The following is a 7,258-nucleotide window of genomic DNA, read 5'->3' on the forward strand; positions in this document are numbered from 1 at the left end:
TACACCTTAACCTACCCTTAAACCTACCCATACCACCACACCTGTCCCTAACCTTACCTGTATCCAACCTCAATAGCAACAAAAGTGTTTTGCAATAAAATATGAACACAAGTACATTGTACTTATTTTTTGATGTAAGTACATAGTTAAGGCCACCTAATATAAAGTGGGACCAAACATTTAGATATTTCTTCTCATATACAGTAATTGTGATAAACAGTGCAGCATCATTTACATTCTTAATATCTCTATGAAACGGCACCCATCACAAAAAAAAAAAAAAAAAGTGAAAACCCTTTATAATTTCGTTCCTAATATTTGTTTAAGTGATTTAACGTGACAAATGTTCTACATATGTTTTGGGGAAAATATTTTTTCAACGTCCTAGTTAAACTTATGGCTTTATGATTCTTACAGTTTCATTTAAACCACTTGTGATGAGTAAACCAAAGTGTGCATGACACATCAGTGATTTGGGTTGCAGGTTTAAAGTCGGCATGAAATGGAAGTTGCGATATTCTTTTCTTGAAAGTGAAACGGCTTGTCAAACAAGAAAAAAAAAAAAGTAGGGCAGGACTTGATTTTGTCCATCTGGGATTACTTGGATTATGTGGTTTGCTATTGCTGTGATGTCATTTGAGTGACAGTCCCGCCCTCACGCCAACAAACATGTCATCAATGAAGAGATTTTTACACCTCAGTAATAAACACCTCATTCACCAGCCAAGACTGGTTAGACTGGATCCAATTTAAGAACAAACTCCCTTTCTAAAGCATTCTATTGTATTCAACTATTTTTCTTCCATTTAACCAATAAATATTTATATTGATAAATTTCACAAATATGAAAAGAAACTAAAAAAAGGCTATTTTTCCATAAACTGTACCTTGAGCAGCCTTAAAGTATATATGTACGCAGTTGCTGGCTCTGCATTTATATAAGATTCACTCTGTCTGATTTCTACAATGAGCTCTGAACAAGGTCACAAGCCCCTGGAGATAAGATTAAGGAGTAAACAGCTCTGTGCCATTGACTCTTTCTCTTGTAGCAATTTATAATAAAGCCTGGACTCTCTGACCTAAATTAGAGGTGATCTGAGTATCTCTGCTGACCATATTGGAGTAGCTGCAAAACAATATTTAATAGTTCTATTGCTTTGGTGTTTAAAATGTATTTATATATCTCCTAATCGTATGTGGTGCTATTGTGTTTTCTTCACAACCGTTCTTCATGCACATGTTGGATGGCCAAAAGCATTACAATTTTAGTCCATCTTGCAATGAGTGTGTGATTTCACTTTAATTTATTGAATTATGTATTTGGGTGATTGATAATGTTAATAAATATTATATTCTAATCAGTATTATGAATTATGCTTGCATGTAAAAAAAAATATTTATGCTTTTGGGTTTCAGAAATATGTCAAATGTGCAATGTAGTTCAAATACAGCTTTATTTTACATGGTTTTTGATGTTGAACAGTAAAGAACAAAATACATAGATATACTTGACAATACTGTACATAGGCTACTTGGCAACTGTCAGATTAAAACTGACTTAAATAGTAAAGCTTGTTAGAGACAGTTACACTTTTGTCACTTCTATTGCCTTGTTGTATCCGTGACCCAGTGTAAAAAATTCTTGATGACAGGAGAGAAACCATCTGTGCACATACAATAAGCCCAGTGATACAGATGCTGTGACGTCCTCCATGGTAACTATCACAGATGTTCAGAAGAAACTTTGTTAGCTTGTTAAGGTTGTTTCTGACCAATTTACAGAAAGAAATGCGTTATAAATAGCACATACTTTTAGAACGGGACAAGACCAAATAGTCGTTACATTTCCAAACCTTTATTTAGAAAAAGCATTTCAGGATGGCAAGCAACTATAAAACATTTATTTATTTATTGAATAAAATTTGACCCAAAAATATTTTACTCTGGATTACTTGATTTTGGTTGGACAATCACGGCATGCAAGTGAAGATAATGGTGACCCAATAGAAATGACTCAAGTGTTACCAAATTACCCAAAAAGGAATTACTAATTATTTGGAACAGGAATTTAAAGTGAAAAGCGTGATAACTCTCTAGAAATTAGTGAGTAAGTAAGTAAGTAAGTAAGCTTTATTTCTATAGCACCTTTCACAGACAGAAAGCCACAAAGTGCTTCACAACAGAAATTTACATCAGAATATACACATAATATAAAAAGGCCAAGACAATACAAGATCATATCAACCCAAAAGTAGCTCATTAAAAGCCTGAACAAATAGATGAGTCTTTAGTTTGCACTTGAAGGTATCAGCAGAGTCAATAGAGCGCAAAGAGGGCGGAAGATCATTCCAAAGCCTAGAAGCAACAGCCTGAAAGGATCGGTCACCTACGAAAACGAGTGCGTGGAACCTTCAGCAGATTCTGATCCACAGACCTCAGAGCCCGCACAGGGGTGTAGGGCTGGATCAGATCACTGATGTAAGATGGAGCCTGACCATGCAAGGCTCTGAAAACTAGAACTAGAATTTTAAACTTGATCTATAGGTATAGGATACTAGCAGCCAATGCAGTTCTTTTAGAATAGGGGATATGTGAGTCCTCCTATTAGTACGGGTCAGAATTCTGGCTGCAGAGTTTTGCACTAATTGCAGTCGAGAGAGCTCCTTCTTGTTTAGACATGAAAATAAACTATTACAATAGTCTAAACGTGAAGACACAAAAGCATGAATGATAAGCTCCAAATCATTTCGTGAGACCATATTTCTAAGTTTAGATATTTTCCTTAATTGAAAGAAGCAGTTCCTCGTCAGCTGCTTACAGTGCTGCATTAATGACATGTCTTTGTCCAAGATAACTCCCAAGTTTCTGAGACTTGGCTTAGCAGACTAGCCTAAGTCCCCCAAGTACTGTTTAATCCCTGGAAATGAAACATCAGGGGCAATAACCAGAGTTTCTGTTTTGTCTGCATTGAGCTGCAGAGAGTTATCACTTAGCCATTTTTTTTATTTCGACGAGACACAGGAGCAAGGAGTTTAGCTTCCAGATCTCAGATGGCTTAAAGGAGCAGTAAAGTTGGATATCATCAGTGAATAGGTGGAAAGAACATCACTGAACCTTTGTATGATCTTTCCCAAAGGGATCAAATACAACAAAAATAAAACAGGACCCAAAACGGAACCTTGAGGCACTCCACACACCAAATCCGCAGACTCAGACCTTATTTGGTTAGGTGTAACACTGAAGCTACGCCCAGATAGATACTGTATGAGGAGAACCACTGTAGAACTGACCCTGACAGTCCAACTTGATCCCTCAGTCTTCTCAGCAAAACCTGATGGTCAACAGTGTCAAAGACTGAGGACAGATCCAAAAGAACTAGAACAGTGTGTTTTCCAGAATCAGCAGACATCATAATGTCATTTGACACTTTCAGTAAGGCTGTTTCAGTAGAGTGTTGTTTACGGAAACCGGACTGAAATGACTCATGGATGTTACTTTTGTCCAGGAAAAATGTCAACTGTTCACAGACCACCTTCTCAAGGATTTTGGACAGGAACAGGAGCTTAGAAATCGGCCTAAAACTATTGAAATCCGTCGGGTCTAAACCTGCTTTTTTTAGTAAGGGCTCCACTATGGCATGCTTGAAAGCATTGGGAAACACACCAGTAGACAAAGAGAGGTTAACCATTTTGGTAACACAAGGGCCAATTACCTCAAACACTTTTTGGAAGAGCCTATAAGGAAGGACATCAGATGAACAAGAAGATGGCTTCATCTTGGTCACCAGTTCCGAAATAACAGCAAACGTCACAGTCCTAAATGAGGGCCACATGCTGGAGACAGGCTCAAAAACAGCAGGGGCACCACACGGAAGGGGCGGGATTTTATCCTTAATCATCTTAATTTTGTTGGTGAAAAATCCCAAGAAGGCGTTGCTGTCAGCTTCACAAAAAACAGGGGTAACTGGAGCAGCAGGACATACAAGTGCATTGATCGTGTCAAACAACACTTTAGGATTTCTTTTATTCAATGTTACCAGTTGACAGATATAGTCAGATCTGGCATATTCAACCATCACATTGTATGACGACACAAGATCCCTGAGATAGAGCCTGTGCACCTCAAGACTAGTGGATTTCCACAGGCGTTCAGTCTTTCGACACAGTCTCTTAAGGCTTAGGATATCTTCATTTATCCAAGGGCACACTTTTTTCTGAGTAGACAAGTTAGATTTAACAGGAGCCACCTGATCCAGAATTGTTACACAGTGATTATTAAAACAGTGAATGAAATCATCCACATCGAGGCAATCCATGACTAAAACAGGATCAAACATATCAGAAAAAGTATCTACAGTATTAGCAGTGATAACACGCCTCTGAGACCTAAGTGCTGAAGGCTTTGGCTCAGGACTGAAGTGCAGATCAAACAGAACAATACTATGATCACTCATATGGACATCATTTACAGATACATTGGCCAAGCGTAAAAACTAAAAACTAAAGTCTAAAATATGGCCTTTTTGGTGAGTGGGCTCAGAAACTTCAGTCAATGTTAACAATTCCATTGCGGGGCAAGATGAGCTGTCATCAACATGAAGGTTAAAATCCCCAAGTCATTGGGGACTTCATACTGAAGTCATTGTAAGCTTTTGAGGTTTTTGTAAGTTTTTGTAAATAAGTAATTCCTTTAGAAGGATGTAGTAACACTTGAGTCATTACTAGTGGATTACCATGATCTTCACATTAGAATTAATTAATTGACAGATTGTTCAATTTAAGAATTAAATTAATGACAGAACATTATTCTAAATTGTAACCTGAAAATTACATTAAAGGACTTTAGTATTATTGTAACATTGTTGCATTTTTCATCTTGTTTATTGTGGATTTTTTTTTTTTAATTCTGAGCAGAAGCTTTAAAATAGTATACAGGTAAGGATGTTTATATAGGCTACCTGTTTACTTGTTTGGTGAGTAGCTGTATAATAAGTGGGATATTAATCTACAGTTCACCAGCAGTTTTGTTTTGCAATGAGTATGCAGGCAAAAAAAAATATATATATATATATAGAAATTATAATTGAACAAGTAATAGGAAAATGTTACTTATTATTGCGTATTATAATTACAATACAATCAATTATTTTTTGTGTATTTTTACCTAATAATTTTTTATTATTATTATTCTTTCATTTATTCTTATATTTATTTATAATTTCTGGCCCCCCATGAGAGACAGATTGTGCATTATCCTTTACTTAAAATGCATTGGCAACTTTCCTAAACACCAGTGTTGCTTCAACAAAATTTAGTGGCTGTTTGCATGACGCCATTTTCAACTAAAAACTTTTTAGTTGAAAAACCTTTACACGACAACAGCATTTTTGGGTCCTGAAAATGAAAACATTTTAAAACGATGTCTCCATGTAAACTACAACAATGTGAATTTGTGAAAACGGTGACGTCGTGCACATGCAATACGCATGTTCAGTCAGTCGGCATGCGCGGGTGTACATAATTCACCATACATTCACCACTCTGTAAAAGAATGCTTAGATGTACGCAGACGCGTAGTGTTTCTTTACAAAGTGACATCGCTGGCCTGGCATGTATAATACAGTTTTTTTCTTCTCGTTTTCACAACGTTGTACAAAAGCGTAAAGAAAAAAAATTGTTTTTAGTACATCGTTGTTGTGTAAACGTACCTTTAGTTGTAAAAAATTGTCCATTCAAGGCAATGGGAAGATTAATGCTTTTCATAATTGTGAATTTGAATGACGACGTCCCCATGTCTCACAGTGGACCAAGACAGAGAGGAAAGTTATTTTATGGCTGAGGGTGAGCTTTACTTTTCCATAGACCAGCATTGTTTATAATAATAGCTATTGAGTGTGTCATTGTGTAACATGATGGAGCCACAATGCTTTCTATACTTGTCACTCTTAAGAATAAGAGTGACAGGATTCAATCAGAATGACCTGGCTAAAATATACCTCTGATCTTTCACAAAGCATGAATGGCAAAGGATGGTGGGTGTCCTGTAAGTGTATTGACCGTGTCAGTCGTCTTCTCTGGTATGTGTGCTCGTTTTAAACCCCCCTGATGACAACAACATGGGATGACAGGAAAATAGACTTTCAGTTTTCTTTCAAAAGTCTTTTTTTCATTCTCCTTAATCTACTGGAGAACGATATTTGAGATAACCACAAACTTAGAATAACTTACTGATTTAGAATATGTTCATTCTCCTAGCTTATAACAGCTTAAAACAACCTTGCAGCAGAAATGAGTGCTCTAAGCAAAGATGGAAGAATACAAATCACAAACTCTTGTGGGTCCCGCACCAGTTGAGCAATTGAATTGAGTTGAATACGAATGCTAATGGATGTTTTACGCCAGGTATTATGAAACCAGAGATGGTCTTATTATTGAGAGGTACCAAGGCCCGGAGCTCTTCCATTGGAGAAAGCATTAAGGTCAATTTGGATCACGTGTACACATTACATCACATTACAGCCTTGACATCATTGAGTTGTAAAATAGTCAGTCAGTGTTGGCATATGCCATAGAGAAGAATGAGAATTGTGGTAAACTGAATCATACCTGTTGCAAATTTTTTCAAGACTTGTCTTATAAAACTGCGTTTTTTCCCAGTGTTAACTCTAAAAATAAATCCAAAATTAATGTTTAATGGCAAATGTGTTGAAGATTAGCCGATAGGCTGTCAATTTATTAAATGATAAGCTGTTTTCTCAGCAAAGCAGTTTATTCAGCTTCGTTAAGCCTCTCCTCCATTGACATCCATCCAAAAAACAGCCTCTGGTCTGCTTACCTGTGTACCAATGTGTTATGCCTTTTTTTTTTTTTTTTTTTGCTAACTTTGAAGGCTTGCTTTAAAGTGGCTTTGATGAAACTCCTTGGTTCACACAGGTTTTGTAAAACCCAGCAACCTAAACCTCCACTGTGAAGTTAGAAAGAAGAGACGAGGCTCTTGATGAAAGTTTTAATCAGTTCCATCACCTCAAACAAATCTTACAGCCTTCTATTTGGATTTACACCCTGACACTGTTATAAAGTGACATTACGTCAGACTTAGCCACTATGGCTCGTTGTTGTTTATTAGTCGTTTCCCACTAGCTCAATATCCATGGTTCTCTATGAGTGGACGCCCATAGGAGCAGAGTGGAAAAATGTGTTACCCTAAGAACAGGCTATATTCGCCATGTGAATCATGGGGGCTTGGCATCTGGGGGTGT

The sequence above is a fragment of the Scardinius erythrophthalmus genome, assembly GCF_964197995.2.
Source record: "Scardinius erythrophthalmus genome assembly, chromosome: 18".
NCBI classification, from domain to species: domain Eukaryota; kingdom Metazoa; phylum Chordata; class Actinopteri; order Cypriniformes; family Leuciscidae; genus Scardinius; species Scardinius erythrophthalmus.